Source organism: Apodemus sylvaticus, chromosome 1 (genome assembly GCF_947179515.1).
Source record: "Apodemus sylvaticus chromosome 1, mApoSyl1.1, whole genome shotgun sequence".
Lineage (NCBI taxonomy): Eukaryota > Metazoa > Chordata > Mammalia > Rodentia > Muridae > Apodemus > Apodemus sylvaticus.
The window spans coordinates 143,083,868-143,102,614 of NC_067472.1; the positions used below are offsets into that span (position 1 = coordinate 143,083,868).

General features: G+C 42.4%; 1 pseudogene; it reads left to right on the plus strand.

Moving 5' to 3' along the window:
* The first annotated feature begins 876 nt into the window (after positions 1 to 876).
* Positions 877 to 1,492, plus strand: LOC127681821 (proteasome subunit beta type-6-like; annotated as a pseudogene).
* The last annotated feature ends 17,255 nt before the right edge of the window (positions 1,493 to 18,747 follow it).

The window sequence follows — 18,747 nt, forward strand, 5'->3', positions numbered from 1 at the left end:
AACAGTTACTGGTTTTGTAGGAGTAATCACTCTCTGTTTTGAACAAAAATGTAAATTAGTTCATATTACATAAAAATATACAAATCAGTTAACATTCCTGAATGGATTTCGAAAATAGTTTTCTAAAGCCAAGTATAGTGACTCATACCTGTAATCAAACATTGGAAGGCAGCAATGGGGAGGATTGCGATAAATTTGGGCTAACCACCCTGGGCTAACCGTATAGTCATCACCACTGCTGTTGTTGCAAGAAATTCCTCACCAGGAGACCTAAGCCTTCTAGACAGTTCTGGCTCCTTCCACATCTTCAATTTCCGGCGCAGCCAATCACTACACTCCACGCGGAGGATCTCCACCTTCTGCTCCGCCTCCTTGCCCAGGTTCACGCCCTGCTCCCCTCAGCTCATCACACACATGGTCCCCATATTTGTTTCCACACATCTTTTAGGCTTCCTTCTGGAACATTCGCCGCACGTCAGTCTCTGTGTGCCATACAGAGTACTTGCACCGTTGGCGCCACTCTTGCCCTGATCAATTGATCAATCCTTTGCATCTCCACTCCATGGCGCCTCGCTCTAGACCCACTGCCCCGGATGAACCGCGCCTCTTCGTCCTTCTCTGTCCACCTCAGAGACCGCGCATGCACCAACCCGTAACTATTGCTTTTCCTTAGCATTTTGGGACTCGATAGATTCCATCCACCCCATTCTTTCCGTCTTAAGTATCGACTTGAGGTCAATTAAATCCCTTTGTGCTATTGAGGCCATACCATGAAGATAAATTTAATCTTCACAACTGTGGGCAAAGTTGATATAATAATCTCCAGTGTACAACTGGGAACACTACAGTTCAAAGCTAATAAAGGAGCAGAGGAAGATGGCGGCTGCCTTAGCTGTTCGTGGAGCGGGATCTGTACCAGTCTTTGGGCCAGAGGCTCTCATCCCAGACTGGAAAAAACAGAGAAGTCTCTACAGGGACCACGATCATGGCTGTGCAAATTAATGGAGGCGTGGTTCTAGGAGCAGACTCCAGAACAACCACTGGGTCCTACATCGCCAATCGAGTGACTGGCAATCTGATCCCTATCCACGATCACAGATCACATCTTCCGCTGCCGCTCAGCCTCAGCAGCTGATACCCAAGCAGTAGCTGACGCTGTCACTTACCAGCTTAATTTCCGCTATTGAACTGAACGAGCCTCCACTAGTACACACAGCCACCAAGGAGATCTGTTACCGGTAAGGAGCAGATCTGATAGCAGGAATCATCATTGCAGGCTGGGACCCTCAAGAAGGAGGGCAGGTGTACTCTGTTCCCATGGGAGGCATGATGGTAAGACAGTCCTTTGCCATCGCAGGCTCCGGGAGCTCATATATCTATGGCTATGTTGATGCTACCTATCGGGAAGGCATGGCCAAGGACGAATGTCTGCAGGCCACTGCCAATGCTCTCGCTTTGGCTATGGAGCGCGATGGCTCCAGTGGAGGAGTGAGCCTCTTGGCGGCCATTCAAGAGTCAGGGGTAGGGCGGCAGGTGCTTTTGGGAGACCAGATCCCCAAGGTCACCACTGCCACTTTGTCACCTCCCTGGAGCCTAGTATTCTAGGCTGTACCAAAGGATATCCACACTGACACAAAAGCTAATAAGCAGTTTGTTAAAGAGAAAAAAAAGCTACTAAAGGTTAAAGCCAATGCCCCAGTCTAGGCAATGAGGTTCCCTCTGGCCTGGGCTCCACTGACGTTCCCCCTTTGATCAGGAGGCTCCGTGTTCTCCAAATCTTTCGTGTCTTCACAAGAACTGGGAACTTGGTCCTGGCAAAAAAGCAAAGAGATGTATGCACACGTTTGAAAGATGATTTGTGCTATAATCCATCAAGTACTGATAAATTTAAATGGGTGAATAAACTTGTATTTTGTTAATGCTGCTTAATGAAAAATTTAAGTTTCTGGTCCCAGAGCGTGTCTGTATTAAAGACAAACACTGGTCAGTCAGGTCTCATGCTAGGCCATAAAATAGCTATATTAAAGGAAGTATTGGGGTGTCTTAAAACTTGGGCTTTTATAGGAATAGACTCCAGAGTGTAACACTGTAATCTATAAAAAGTACTAGAAGTAACCATCACCATGGCAACATCCTGCATTCATTAGTGGGCCTCAGAGGCAAAGCACTTTAGGGAGGAAGCTCTGCTGAACATCACTGTGGCTAACCAGCTACATAGGGTGGATTTGAACTCACTCCCGGCGCCTGGAATCTCATTCCATTCCCAGATTCAAATACTCTGTACATTTATGCTGCCTTGTCTCTTCCCCCTTGCTATGCACTCAAGGCCGGCCTTAAACATATGCTACCCTCATGCCCCAGCCTCTCAAGGGTTGGAATTCTAGGTATGCACCACCAGGCCTGTTCCATATACTGTGTCTTAATGACAGGAGTGTGTGGTGTGTGTGTGTGTGTGTGTGTGTGTGTGTGTGTGTATGTGTGTGTGTGTGTGTGAAACATAAAGACTAAATTTTAAAATCATGTATTTAAGTTACATCTACAAAGAGCTATGATCACTTAGCATCACTGGGTGGCGGGCATAAAGTTGGACCTTACCTCGAATTATATTAAAAACCCCCAAACTCTATCAGACCCAGTACCTACATCATAAAAGTAAAGAAAACCACAAATCTGACCAAAAAGATAAGAAAAGGTGCCCAAAGGCCTTAGGATAGAGATTTTTCTTTTACTTCTCTATTCCATTGTATTTTTATTTTCTTACTTTTTAATAATTCCATATAGGTATATACTGAATTTTCGGTCTTCTTTGCCTCCCTACCTCCTGACTCCTGTTCAACGCTTCTTCCCACAGCCCTCTGCTACTTTGACAGGGAGGAAACTTCTTAGATGAGGCCCCCCAATACACATATTACAGAGAAAACTTTGGATGGCCATATAAAAATAAGAATGTCTGTTCAACAAAGTCATCTTGGTTAAGGTTCGTATAGAGAATATTCTGGAAGATGATGCTTGAATGGAGAAAGGGGTCTCAAAGGGCTTCCACACAGACACTGCTGTGCCCGAGAACAGCCTGTGGTGGTGGACGTGTGCCAGGCCCATGCAGGCCACTAGCTTCAGGTGGCTCCTGAGACCAAAGAGGATCAATCAAAGTTGACATGCTTAACTTAAATTTTAATAACCACACAGAACTAGTGAACATATTGTAAACATAAACCATGGAAACTACTGAGGAGCTTCTGAAATTCAGTGAAAAAAAATAAACATTCAAAATATGAAAAGGGAAAACTTATGTCACCTCGTTTTTAAATTTTGTATTGCATTTATTTGCTTCTCTTTCTGTGTGTGCATGTACGTGTACATGTGTGTGTGTATTCATGTATGTGTGCATGTGTGTGTATTCATGTACAGGTGCATGTGTGTACATGTGTGTGTACATCTGTGCATCTGTGTGTATTTGTCTATGAGCATGTCACATAATGTGTATTGAAGTCAGAGGATAATTGGTGGGACTCGGTTCTCTCCTTCCATCCCAGAGAAGCAACTAGGCTGTCCAGCTTGGCACTTTTGCCCACGGAGCTACCTCGATAGCCTTCATTTTATCTTCGTAATTCTCCTCTTCTATTCCCCTTCGTCCTTACCATCTGGTCTGTGTGCATTTCTATAACCTGCCTGCTCTCCAGGCAGAGGGAATCAACAGGATACAGAGGGCGATTTGTGAGAATTGTCTCCTATGATTATGGAGGCCGAGAGGATCCATGAACGGCTTTGTGCAGCTACAAACCATAGGATGCATGGGGCATAACGGAATCCAGGTCCAGTGGCTCCAGAACCAAAGAAACTGATGGGGAAACTCAGTGTGAGGGCCAAAGTTCAGTCCAGACACCAGAGAGCCCGAAGTTCTGATGTTCATGGAGAAAAGAGATGTGCATCCCAGCTCCTGGAGAGAGACACACGGGTGTTTCCTCTGTTCTATTCTAGTATGCCCAAGGCCATTGGGTGGTGCCCACACACAAAAGAAATGGCTGTCCCTGACTTACCCCGGGTTCTATGCCAATCTCTTCTGGCAGCATACCTTTATGTATGCCTAATTCCCAAGGCATTCCTTCATCTAGTCAAGCTGACATGTCACAGTAACTAGCACTCAGCCCCAGATTCCTCTCAGGACACGCAGACAATCCCTGATCCCTCATGAGCTGCTCTAGCTGAGACTGGCTTTCCGGGCTCTGAACTTTCACAAGCATGCCGTTGGCTGATAGGGATGCTGTGCATTCTCATAGTGAGTACAAAATGGGTGTTTCTTTGTGGTGCATCCAAGTTCATTCTAGAGAAGGAAACATCAAGAGAAATCCAAAAGACTTCTAAGACCGTGAACAAAGGACTCCAAAATCTTCTTGGCCCCACCCAGGCTGGCTTTCTAAAATTAAAATTGTATTTTTTTACATCTATGAGTGTTTTGTATGCATATATGTCTGGGACCACATATAGGTACAATGCCAGAAAATGGCATTAGGTCCCACAGGCCTGGAGCTATAGATAGTTGGACGCTGTCATGTGGTGCTGGCGATCAAACCCAGGTCCTCTTGAGGAGCAGCTAGTGCTCTCAACCACTGAGTCATCTCTGCAGCTCCCCCCTGGGCTAACATTTCTAGGACATATCATATTCTTTTTTGATGTTAGATTCCTAAGAAGAAAATGCAATGGCCTCTAAAGCTAATGGATCCTTTAGTTAAAGAGAAAACAGAAGACACGGTAATGTGTTACTTAACGGAACAGAGAAGATACTACATGTTCTTGCCGCTGCCCTCAGAGACATATAATTTAGATTCAAAGCAAGGAAATCAGTAACAGCTGACAAAAGATTCTCCATGGGGTGTGGGGTGGGAAGGTTTGGTCCTCCATGCTAGCTGGAAGGACTGAGACCGATCAAGACGCTGTTTGTTCCGTGTCACTGAACAGGAGTGCAAATAAAAAATACTGCTTTGCTCAGAAAAATGCTCAGAGACACTAAAAAGAAAAAAAAAAGGACCTATGTACGACTTATCCCATTATTCCATGTAATGCGGCTGTCAAGTAGAACAGGGATCACCTCTTTCTGAAAAATGAGAGCACAGGTTATAGCGTTTCATGGTAGAAAGTCTTGGGACCCTGACCTGGGCAGAGAATTGATTGGCTCCTACATCCAGAGTTCACATCTCAAGAAATAAATAGACGGGCAAACTCAGACCGAAGGTGTAAATGGAAAGGCAAAAGCAGACTTAGAGCCAAGCATCTGCAGTAGAACGTGGGACCGTGGCTGCAAGCATCGAAATAACCATAGCATCGAAAACATGAGCCAGGGAGCGTCCAAAGCATCCGGATCATGGATACCATTGATTCCAGACTCAGAACACAAGCTTAAGTACACTCAAGAGACAATATTACAACCAGAGAGTCTGAAGTTCTTAGTTGGCATTTCTCTCATTCTTGATTGAACGACATTTCATTTGATGCAAATAAAACCATGTAGAACTGGGGTGTAGCTTGGTGGTGGAGCATCTGCCTAATATGAGCAAGGTCTTGGGTTTGACTTTCAACACCACAATTAATTAGATAGTTAATTGGGCGATTAATTAACTTAAAGAAAATAAATAGGATAAATATCTCAATTGACTGAGCATGAGCCGTTAGTTAGCTGGGTGGAAAGAACAAAGCTAGTGGAAGCAGAAACAAAATAAAAGGCAGATGGGTCAACAGTTACTTTTGAAGAGAGTAATAGAAAAGTTGCTGGTAAGTAACAGGATGTTTACAGTTACATTTTCAGTGTAAGGGAAAAGGCAGAAAGAACCTCACTGTCCTGGCAATTGAAACTGGCCTATCTGTGAAATCTTCCTTTCTCTCTGTGTAATCCTGATTTCTTGGAAGGCCAGATAAAGAGCTTACCCTAAGCATGGGAGCAGGGAATTTTTGTGTGACTCCATTTTTATTTTTAGCCTGGTGTGTTAGCTCAAAACAGTGGTGCCACGTAATTTTTAGCTAACAACATTTCTGCTGGGTTGGCAATCGATGAGTGAGTGCAGGAGGTTGTGGGAGCATGCCCCGGTTTTTAATTTAATTTAATGTTGTTTTTGATAATTGCAGGAAAGATTGTACATCTTTCCTGAGGCATTCCTAACCTAAATGGATAGGCAGCTCCAGGCAGCTAATGGCCTTGTTCAGGTCTGAGCTGGAACCCTACAAAGGGAAATGGCTTAGATTGCTGGTTCTCAACCTTCCGAGTGCTGTGACCATTTAATGCAGGTCATGCTGTGGTGAACACCAACCATAAAGTTACTATATAGCTACTTCATAACTGTAATTTTGCGACTGCCATCCATCGTAATGTAAATATCTGATATGCAGGATAGCTGATATAAGACTCCCCCCAAAAGGGTCATGACCCACAGGTTGAAACCTGACTTAGATGGACACATTTGAGAAAATTGTGTGAGGATTTAATTCTAAATTTCTGTTTCATTGGCTGTGAAATTCCTTCTGTTTTATGGTTTGTCCTTGAAAATATCAACTCTGAGGAGATAGATGGCTTGTGTCTTACTTTATTCTCTATATCTGTGACAGACACCATGACCAAAAGCACTTTGAAAAGAAAGGTTTCTTTCAGCTTGTAGCTTATGTCCTCCATGAATGGACGTCAGGGCAGGAACTTAACACTTCCTGGAGGCAGGAGCTGAAGAGACCATGGAGGAGTGCTGCTTGCTGGCGTATTCCTCATGGCGTTCTCATGGCTTTTTAAATTATAACCTAGGACCACTTGCCAGCAGTGGTGCTGCCAGTGGGCTGGCCCTCCTCATCAATCATTCATCAAGAGACTGCCCCATAGACTTGCCTACAGGCAATTCAATGAAGGCGTTTTCTCAATTGAGGTTCACTCTTCCCAAATGACTCTAATTTATGTCAACTTGACAAAAAACAAACAAACAAACCCCTAACCAATACAACTTAGTAGTGAAGCAATCGCCAAACAGGCACGAGGACCGGAGCTTGACTCTCCCCCCAAAACCCGTGAAATATGAGGTGGGGATGGCAGCCACCTGTAATTCCAATCTCAGAGGTAGAGACAGGGGATCCCCAGAACAGGCTAGCTGGTGAGACTAGCTATATCGGTGAGTTCTGGGTTTGATTGAGAGTTCCTGCCTGAATGAGTAAGGTGCAAGAGCCATTGTAGATGATTCTCAATGGCAACCTTGGGTTTTTCCAAGCAGGCATACATTTATGTGAACATACACCCATGAATACACATACATGAAAATATGTATAAATTAGGAAAAGGAGATGGTATCACCAAACATCCAAATGAGTAAAATTATTACTCACAAACATGATCTTGTATATGCATGGAAATTTTCAAAAATGCCATAAGTAAGCTGTCAGAGCAAGGGTATGAATCAGCAGGCTTTTAGGACACAAAACCAGCATGTAAAACCGAGCTTCACATCCCTGTTTAACAATGAACAATAAGAAAAAGAAATTAAAAAATAATTTCAGGGCTGGAGAGATGGCTTAGAGATTAAGAGCACTGACTGCTCTTCCAGAGGTCCTGAGTTCAATTCCCAGCAACCACATGGTGGCTCACAACCATCTGTAATGGGAGCCAATGCCCTCTTCTGACTGTCTGAAGATAGTGACAGTGCATTCACAAAGAAAAGAAAAGAAAAGAAAAGAAAAGAATTTCATATTTGATACTTTAAAAAAACTTAGAAATTAACAATTGATAAGAGATTTTACACTAAAAACTGTAAAATGTTCCAGAAATAAACTAAAGATTAAAATAGTTAGAAATGCAGTCCACATTCATGGATTGGAAGACTAACTATTGCTAATATGTCAATACTACCCAAAGAATATACAGACTGAATGTGATCCCTATCAAATTCTCACAGGCATTTTTTACAAGGAAAAAAATATAGTTAACAAGTATATCTAAGGCACTGGGCAGTAGTGAAAATGCAAATCAGTCACAGTGGGGGTCTGGGGTGCGGCTCAGGGGCGCAGCACTTGCCTAGGATGCCTGAGGACCTGGGCTTATCCCCACTACATCAAAATATTTACAAAACTGAAGAAAAAGAATAGAAAGAGGGAGGGAGGGAGAGGGAAGGAGGGAGGATAAACAAGGAACTATCCTGAGGTACCATCTCTCTTCCATTGGAGATGCAGGCAACCGTCCATCAGTGGATGAGTGGGTGACATGGATGCTCACCAACACAGTGAAACTGCCTTCAACATTAGGACGTTCTAGCACACGTTACACCGTGAGTGAGCTTGAGACCCGCAGACAAGTGACATATAGGTCTGCTCACCCGCCATAGTTAAACTCATAGAAGCAAAAAAGCACAGTGCTGGGACTGGACAGAAGGAAAATGAGAGGTGTTTTTTATGGATATAGAATCTCAGTTTTCCAAGATGAGTAAGATTCAACGATGTTGACTGTGGAACTAAATATGCTAACAGTCCTGGACACTGAAGAGTGGTTAAGGTGCTATAGTTCTCTTAGGTATATTGTACAATTTAAAATTTATAAGAAGACATTTAACATAGTCCATTCTGTTTTGAAATAATTAATTTAATAATTATGCATGGTATAGTATTATTTGAGTACTCAAAATGAAGACTAGATCTGCATAAAACTCCTTGTACAGTCACTAACAAAGCTTGTGAATCAAGGCGCTCGGGGCACAGTCACGAATCACTGAACAACAGGCTACTCTGGGAAATGGGCTCTCGGGTGATTTTATCATTGTGTAGGAAGACAGAGTGTACACACCTGAAGCAAATGACCACATCATCACCAGGGGAGAAACTCGGTCTTAATTTTCTGTGTATGTATCTTAGCATATATGTGTTCATGTATGTGCATGTAGACACATGTGCATCTGGACATGGAGGCCAGAATTCAACCTTGACTGTTGTTCTTTGGGTGTTACTCATTTTTATTTCTGAGCCAAGGTTTCCCACTTGTCTGGAACTCACAGTGTAGGCTAACCTGGCCAGCCTCGACCTCTCTCTGTTTCATTTGTGCTGGGAAGGTAAGTTCCACCTTATTTTTGTAAGTAAGTAGCTCATCCTGCAGCTATCTACTGTGGGGTGCTCCTCTCAATGGCCTTGACTTTTTCCAGATTTGAGTGTGGCAACAAGTAGGGTGATCTTTATCTTCATGGTGTAAAGGTCAAGGCCCTGGAAAACATTGATCAAAAAAAGAATATTCCCCCTTTCCAGGCACTTTGGAAATTCAGCAAAGCAATAGCTTAAGTTTATTTCAGGGCTGTGTTTTTTTTCTCATTGAGATGGTAGTAATGGAGCCAGTAGATCCCAGGCTGGACTCATCTCATGAGCATCCGTGACGCAGCCTTCTGAGTGCTGGGATTACCAGCATGAAGAACCACTATGGTTGGCTTGGGAAGACAATTTCTTCTTCTTCTTCTTCTTCTTCTTCTTCTTCTTCTTCTTCTTCTTCTTCTTCTTCTTCTTCTTCTTCTTCTTCTTCTTCTTCTTCTTCTTCTTCTTTTTCTTCTTCTTCTTCTTCCTCGTCGTCCTCCTCCTCCTCTCCCCTCCTCCTCTTCTTCTTCCTCTTCCTCTTCTTCTTCTCTTCATCCTCTTCCTCCTCCTCCTCTTCCTCCTCCTCTCTTCTTCTTCCTCTTCCTCCTCCTCCTCTCTTCCTCTTCCTCTTCCTCCTCCTCTCTTCTTCTTCCTCTTCCTCTTCCTCCTCCTCCTCTCTTCTTCTTCCTCTTCCTCTTCCTCCTCCTCCTCTCTTCTTCTTCCTCTTCCTCCTTCTCTTCCACCTCCTCTTCCTCCTCCTTTTCCTCCTCCTCCTCCTTTTCCTCCTCCTCCTCCTTTTCCTCCTCCTCCTCCTCTTCTTCTTGTTCTTGATCTTTAAAACCTTTTTGCTCCGTTTTCCTGTTTGTCCAGATGATTTTCTTAGCAGTCAGTGCAGTGACATGGAAGTTGTTGACGATCAGCCACCCAATAATCCACTCAGAACATTGGAGATAAAAATAGAGACCTCGATCTCAGAGCAAAGAGCCGCTCCACGTATTTATTTAGTGTGTTATAATTAAAACTGTTGTGAACTCTGCAGCTTCGTTTTGAAGAGGCTGAGAAAACCCTTTTTTCAGGTTAGTTCGAGAAAAACTCACACTTCCTGGATTCCAGTTTGTGCCTTAGGATCTAAAAATGAACCTGAGGTTAGAAACGAAAGGCAGTCGTGCCATTGTGCTATGCGTAGACAGAAAGGGATGTGTGCGGTGCACACCCAGCTCACATCCAAAGCACACACTTACACTTGGCAAGTCCATTTTTAAACCACGGATGCTATTGTGCACACACGCTTTTTTCCTAAGCTGCAGAGCGAGCTCAGCTCCCTGACCCTATCATCAACTGGATTCTCACCTTTTGGATTGAATTCTTTTTAGATTAATTGAAGCATTAAAAGAAACAGCAGGAAGAAAAACATTTCCAGCAAAAGGAGGTGGCTGAAGAATAGCCAGTTTTGTTGTTGTTGTTGTTGTTGTTTTGTTTTGTTTTTACCAGACTGCATTTTTGGAGAGGACAGGCCCCCAGAGGCTGTGGGAACATGGGGGGAGGGGCTTCCTGGCCCAGCACTCTTCAGTGATGGTTTGAATTCACTCTCCTGAAATTTATGGTTTAAAAACACAAGGTCCCAAAATCATATGTTGATGCATTTAGAGGTGAGACCTTTGGGACTAGAATTAAGCTGAGAGCATGAAGCAAGATCCCCTTGGAGTCATTTGTGCTTTGAAAGCCAAGAAGTATATGTACTGAGCTAGGCTCCTGCGCTCTTTCACCTTGTTACAATGTAGCAGAAAGGCCCCCAAACGAGCACCAACCAGATGCTCCCACCAGCTCTTCTTTGTTCTATCTCCTGAGCTATCAACTAAGTAAACCTCTGTCTTAGAGTAATACCAACCTACGGTATTCAGCTACAGCACCAGAAAACACTAAGACACTTGACAACTCTACTGCCGAATAGTGGGAACCGTTAATGGGGCCTGTGTCGTCTTTTCTTGGCACAATGTACATCAGAGGATGGCCCATTGACACCTGGGCCATTTAAACTTGTAGATGTGATGATCCATGGTTGGAGGCCACATCATGGGAGCAGTGAAAGCCTGGGAAACCTTGGTGGATCCTTCTGGGGAGCTCCCCTACCTCGACTCTATGTCCCAAAGTTTCAGAACCTTCCAGTGCTGATGTTCCCTTCCCAAAGGTCGTTTTTTGTTCCAAATGGTATTTATGGGTGCAAAAGTCTCAGTCCAGGGTGTTGCATGGTTTAGGGGAAAGCTGGAATGTGAAATGCCCCGCAGCCAAATCCCATGTGTTTGAACACTTGGTCCTTGGCTAGGCTTGCTGTGTTGGGCAGCTCTTAGAACCTTTGGAAGAAGAGGTGTGGCTGGCCGAGGCGTGTCACTGGGGGGAGGGGCTTGAAGGTTGTATCTGCTCCTGGTCCAGGCTCTCTGTTCTTTGATCTGCCAAGATGTGAGGAATTTCTGCTGTGTGCCTCTCTGACTGCCCTGCCTTCACAGACATAATAGGATGAAGCAGGGAGCCAAGATAAATCTCTTCTCCCTTAAGGAGCTTCTGCCAGGTGTTCCGGCAAAACAATGAGAAATGTAACTAGTGCTCCAGGGAGGTAACCTCTTTTGTTTGTGTCTGAGACAGGATCTTGCTGTATTGACATTAGGGGTGACCAGCTAAGGAAGGGAATCTCAGTGTAGAAAAAAGCCTGTTCCTTTCCTACCATAAAAGCCATGGCTCTTTGTTTTCGTAACACCAAGAGCCTCCCTTTGTTCCCATACCACACTGACTTTCCTGTCCACAACTTCATTTCCAATCGCACCTCCCGTTCCTCATCTGTGCAATGTGGACGTGATCCCCGTCTTACAAGTTACCGTCAAATAAATGTGGCAAAGTGAGCTTCCTGGGAAGCAAAAGCCAGTCCAGACAGCACTGCTGGGTTTAGAATTCCCTTGTATTAGATGCCACAGTTCCCACTTAGTGCCTCTTATTGCATGCTAGAAATGGCCTTACCCTCTCCTCTTATGCTTTCAAGAATGATAGTGAATCAGGTTCTGAGGCTGGTTAATCTGAGCCCTTCAGGTTTTCCAGTTTCAGCCCCCAAAGCATCTGCTTCACCTCTGCTGTGTCACAGAGACAGTGTATCAGATTCAGAGACAGTCTGAGCCCCATCCCTGCCCACCCCCGCCCTCCACCCCCTACCTCCCCACCCCCTGACACACACACACACACACACACACAGCTTTATCAGAAGGAAAAGACCTTCTTGCAGGCCTAAAAGGTATCTTAGCTTGTTCTTTGTCTTGAATTGAATCTTTTGCCCAGTTTTCATATATCTCTGGCTAACGAATGGGCCATCCTCTGACCACCCACTCCTATCTCTGGAGGTGGAGTCTGCATCCCTGGTGTACTCATGGAGTGCAGCAGTGTTCTACCGGAAGCCTATACATGCATTGATGAGTCCAGATGAAAATAGGAGGTTTCATATGCTGTCGCCTTTTTGGTAAAAAAGAAAAAGAATATGGAATAATACAAACATGCATTATTCATGTGCAGGAAATAAATTGGGGAAGAAAAATAAGAAACCATTCCTGTTGCTTCATGGGAGACAAGGATGGACAGGAGGAAAAATTTCATTGTACATTATGAATACTTTTTATATTTTTGAATCCCTACTCTGCCACACAGAGACACTGTACCATATTATATTTGCTATATTTTTATTGGTTCAAAAAAATCAATGAAGAGAGACAGGTGTGTTGGCCCTTTCACTTTAGTGCTGAAAAGGCAGAGAGGCAGGTGGATCTCTATGAATTTGAAACCAGGCAAGGCTACATAGAGCATTCCTGATAGGTCACAGGCTACAGAGAGACCCTTTAAAAACAAACTTAAATTAAATTAAAAAAATAATAAAGTTCTAGGATGAAGATCAGTGTGTAGACTGCTTGTGCAGAGTCCTGGATTCGTCTCTGGTACTGCACACATTGGAAGAGCTGTGGGTTCCATCCCTGGGACTGCACACACTGGGAGAACAGTGCTCATTTGTAACCAGAATACAGGGAACAAAACCCTCAGGAGAATCGCAACTTCAGAGTCACCTTCAGCTACACAGAGAGTTTGAGGCCAACCTGGGACAGATGAGGCTTTGTCTCAAAAAATATTTTACTTTTCTCATCTTTAATTCATGTGGCCAGAGGTTTGTTTAAAATAAGCAAATCTAGGAGGTAAAGTCTAATGGATAAGTAAGGCAAGTAATGCTGTAAGCGACAGGAGGAAGGAACTGGAAAGAGACTCTTTAAAATGGAATTGTGCTGCCAAGTGTAGACGCACACACCCTTAATCCTGGCACTCAGGAGGTAAGGACAGTGAATCCCAGACCAAACTGGGCTATGAGACACTGACAAAGGAAAAAAGTAAATAAAAATGAAAAGAGAAAGAAAGAAAGAAAGAAAGAAAGGAAAGGAAAGGAAAGGAAAGGAAAGGAAAGGAAAGGAAAGGAAAGGAAAGGAAAGGAAAGGAAAGGAAAGGAAAAATATGTGTGTTATCTGATGGTCAGTGTGATAATGAGATGCTATTTGTGAGTTAGTTCATACACACACACACACACCTTAACAAGCACCATACATATAATAAACCCATATGAGATAATTAAAACTGGAAAAGGCAGAAATTAGCAAGAAATACAAAGGAACAAGCTTAAAGGTAATTAGCAGGTTGTGGTGGTGAGGCAGGATTGTGAATCCAGAGCCAATCTGAGTGAGCTGTATAGAAATTTCTAGGCCAGTTTGGATGTAGCGTGTGATGGTTTGAATAAAAATGGCCCCATAGGTCTACAGGGAACACTATTAGGAGGCGTGGCTTTGTTGAAGTAGGTGTGGCTTTGTTGGAAGAAGTATGTCACTAGAGAGTGTCTTTGAGGTCTCAGAAACTCAAACCAGGCCTAGTGGCAGACTGTCTCTTTCTGCATCCTGCTTATTCAGATATAGAATTCTCAGCTCCTCCTCCAGCACCATGTCTACCTGGACACTGCCATGCTCCCCACCATGATGATAATGGACTAAACCTCCGAGACTGTATGCCAGCCCCAATGAAATGCTTTTCTTTATGAGAGTTGCCTTGGTCATGGTGTCTCTTCATAGCAGTGAAACCCTAACTAACATGGAAGATGAGGTTGCATGCAAAGAAAGAAAGAAATCATTTAAAAGTTTTCTTATAAAAGAGGCATTAACCTAGACTTATCAATAATCATTTTAAATGATTTTTAAATAAGGCTTAAATAAGGTAATTAAAAAATACTGACCATGCCAAGTGTTGTGTACACCTTAAATTCCATACTGGGAGACAGACGAGTGGATCTCTATGAGAAGGAGGAGGAGGGAAAGAAGGAGGAGGACGAGAAAAAGAAACACACCATTTGAGTATGAGATCCAACTACTTGATATCCACATTAAATAGGAGACGCGTAGCTTCCAAGAAAATGGATATATGTAAATACAATGATAGCATCAATGAAAAGAAATCTGAAATTTCTGAAAGAACAGATTTATGAGGAAGAGATGAACAGGAGAAAGATGGGCATCACCCAGTGATAAAGGTTGGTTCTCAAAAAGACATAAAAACCCTTCACATGCATGTATCTAATACAAGAGCATCAAAATCCATGAGGTAGGGCTGGGGAGATGGCCCTGTGAGTGTTTGGCACACAGACATGAGGACCTGAGTTGGATCCCAGAACCCATGTAGAAGCTGGGTGGGCATGCAGCTGCCTGGAGGCCCCATATGGAGCAGCACAGGATCTACTCAGGGCAAGCTGGTTAGCTAGACAAGCCATAATTGGTGGACTCTGGGTTCAGTGAGACTCTCCATCCATAAAATGGAGAGCAATCCAGGAAGATACTGGATAGCAACCTCGGGCCTCCATTTCCTCCCACATATATGCATGGATACCCTAATACATGTGCATCTGCATACATGAACATATACATACATATGTAAAAACCAAGTACATGAGAGAAAAGCTAGAAAAAATAGAACAAATCACAATTACAACTAGAGTCTTCAGCACCAATGGCAGCAGTTCTAACAGGATGAAATTCCAATAAGGATACTATTGAACTAAATGGCACTATGCAACCTGATCTAATAGACCATCATGCATCACTTCAATAAACAGCAGAACATACAAAAGGAGCATTCCCTAAAGCAGACCACATCCTTGCCTATAAAACAGCAAATTTTAAAGACTAGAAATCATACCAAGTGTGCTGGATAAATCATCTCACCTGGGAATTGATTCCACTTCTTGGCCTACAAGATATTCAAATAGGCTCTAGGAGGAAGATGACAGAAAAATTAACCAGAAAAGCCACTTTCAATTCTGCTCATTCATACATGACACTGGAATATATAAAATCTACGAGTATATTAGTTTCACCAGTTTCCAAGACACATTTAAAAAACATGAGGCCTTTATAATAAAATTTAGTAAAATATACTAAGTATGAAATTAGTTGCATTGACATGCAAAACTTGGGAAAATACTTACCATACTTTCATTTTTGCCAGATGTTCAGAAGAAGTACTGGATTTATACAAGTAGTCTTTTGCATCCACCAAACATAAATCATCAACATGAGTCCATAAGTAAATATCCTGTTAGTGCAAATAAGGAAAAAAAAATTCCTTCAAAAGTCCAGAAATTATCATGAAGTTCTGGAGACTAGAAAATCAAATTTGCAGGTTCTCATTGATTCAGTTCCCGGCAAAAACTCTTTGCTTGACTTATAAATGGAACAAAGGAAATAAGCATAGTCTGTCTCACACATGATGTGGTTCTTTACATGGGATACCATACAATTAGAAATTCAGTATATACAACACTCAGTTTCTTTCCCTCTAATAGCAATGAACAAATAAAATTAAAAATAAGAAACACAATGATACTTATAACATTGCTACCCCAAATAAAATACTTTGTTATTAGTATAATGAAATAGTTACAATTTCTATATTATAAAACTACAAAATACTGATGAGGTAACAACCAGGATATTGAAAAGACATTCCATGTTAATGGATAGACAGACTCCATATTGTTCTACATCAGTTCTTTCTCACTTAATCTCTAGACTTTGTGCAACCCTAATCAGAATTCCAGGAATGTAATTTGAAAGCTCTGGGTATCCTAAAGACCCCAGAATTAGCCAACATAATACTGGAAAAGAGTTGGGGGATTGACAGTACTAACCTTCAAAGCTTACTATCATCTACAGCAATCAAGACAAGGTAATTTGGGCTGGAGAGATGACTCAGCGGTTAAGAGCTTTGACTGCTCTACAGGAGGTCCTGAGTTCAATTCCCAGCAACCACATTGTGGCTCACAACCATCTGTAATGGGATCTCTTCTGGTGTACTCCTATACATAAAATAGATAAAAATCTTAAAAAGAAGAAGAAGAAGAAGAAGAAGAAGAAGAAGAAGAAGAAGAAGAAGAAGAAGAAGAAGAAGAAGAAGAAGACAATGTAATTAAAAAATGCTCAACATCATTAGTCATTATGGAAATGCAAATCAAAACAACCCTGAGATTTCACCTTACACCAGTCAGAATGTCAAAGATTAAAAACTCAGGAGACTGGAGGTGTTGGCGAGGATGTGAAGAAAGAGGAACACTCCTCCACTGCTGGTGGGAATGCAAATTGGTACAACCACTCTGGAAATCAGTCCGGTGGTTCCTCAGAAAACTGGGCACATCACTTCTGGAGGACCCTGCTATACCACTTCTGGGCATATACACAGAAGATTCCCCAGCATGTAATAAGGATACATGCTCCACTATGTTCATAGCAGCCCTATTTATAATAGCCAGAAGCTGGAAAGAACACAGGTATCCCTCAACAGAAGAATGGATGCAAAAAATGTGGTATATATACACAATGGAGCCATTACACAATTCAGCCATTAGAAACAATGAATTCATGAAATTCTTAGACAAATGGATGGAGCTGGAGAACATCATACTAAGTGAGGTAACCCAGTCTCAAAAGACCAATCATGGTATGCACTCACTAATAAGTGGATATTAGCCTAGAAACTTGGAATACCCAAGATATAATCCACATATCAAATGATGTCCAAGAAGAACTGAGGAGTAGCCCCTGGTTCTGGAAAGGCTCAGTGCAGCAGTATAGGGCAATACCAGAACAGGGAAGTGGGAAGGGGTGGATGGGGGAACAGGGGGAGGGAAGAGGGCTTATGGGACTCTCGGGGAGCAGGGAGACAGAAAAGGGGAAATCATTTGAAATGTAAATAAAAATATATTGAATAAAAAAATAAATAAAAATCTTTTAAAAAAGAAGACAATGTAATGCTAGTAAAAGAATATATGATAAAAATGTAGCACAGAATTAGACTCACATAAGTACAGCTAAGTGGTCTTTGACAAAGGAGTCAAATGGATACAATGTCAAATGGATACAATATAAGAGAACCTTCAGAAAAGGAAGCTGGGGGATCTGGATGAACAGAGAAAAGTAAAGCTAGACACAGAACATAACCCTTCCATAAATTAATTCAAAATGGAGAATAAAGCCAAATGTAAGATGCAAAGTTACAGAACGCCTAGAGGATAACACAGGAAAAATTTAGGTCACCTGGGGGTGATGCTGTCTCTTTTAATATAACAACAAAGACACATCTAATGAAACACTCGTGATGAAACAAAGAACTGATAAACTGAACTTCACTGAAATTAAAATCTTAGGCTCAGCAAAAGCAAGATGGTGAGAACTTTCCAGGCATGGTATAACACACCTTTAATCCCAGCCCTTGGGAGGCAGATGAAGGCAGATCTCTGAGAGTTCAAGGCCAACCTGGTCTAGAAGTGAGTTCCAAGCTAGTCAGGCCTACATAGTGAGACCTTGGCTCAAAAAATAATGAGGGCTGTGGGGTGAACATTAAACCCTAGATTGGTAGAAATATTTGCAAAAGACTTACCCAATGAGGCACTGTCATTCAAGATATACAAAGAACCCAGAACTCAGACATAAAAAACTACCAGTTTAATATTTTAAAATGAGAAGCAGATCTTAAGAGACATCCCATGAAAGAAAATACACAGATGGCAAATGAGTATTCAACAAACACTGATAGAGAATTGCAAGTTAAAACAACTCTGTGAAGTCATCCCACACCTATTAAGATAGTGCAAAGGAAAATGAAATTAATGGCAAATGTCAGAGAAGATGTGGGGCAATTGGAACACCAATTTATTACTCATGGAAATATAAAATGGAAGACAGGTTGGCAGTCTACTACAAAATTAAACATAGGCTTACCAAAGGATCCATCCATCAATCACACCCCTCCATTTTTACCCAAATAAAATGAAATCAAGAGCCCATACACAAAACAGCCTAGGAAGGTTAGCTAATTCTTAACTTTGAATTCCCCAAACTTGGAAATAGCCAAACACACCTCAATAGGTGAATCTGTAGGCAGCCAAGTGCTTGAATATTACTCAATGGTAAATAAAATTACACTGAAGGACCTTAGATTTGTATTGCTACATGTTAAGTTTTCCGTATGAAATATCACCCATTGTTTCGAGTGTTTGAACAGCTGTTGGCATTGTTTGTAGAGGTTGTTGAATCTTATGTCTAGCTAGCAGTAGGGCTGTGGGTGCAG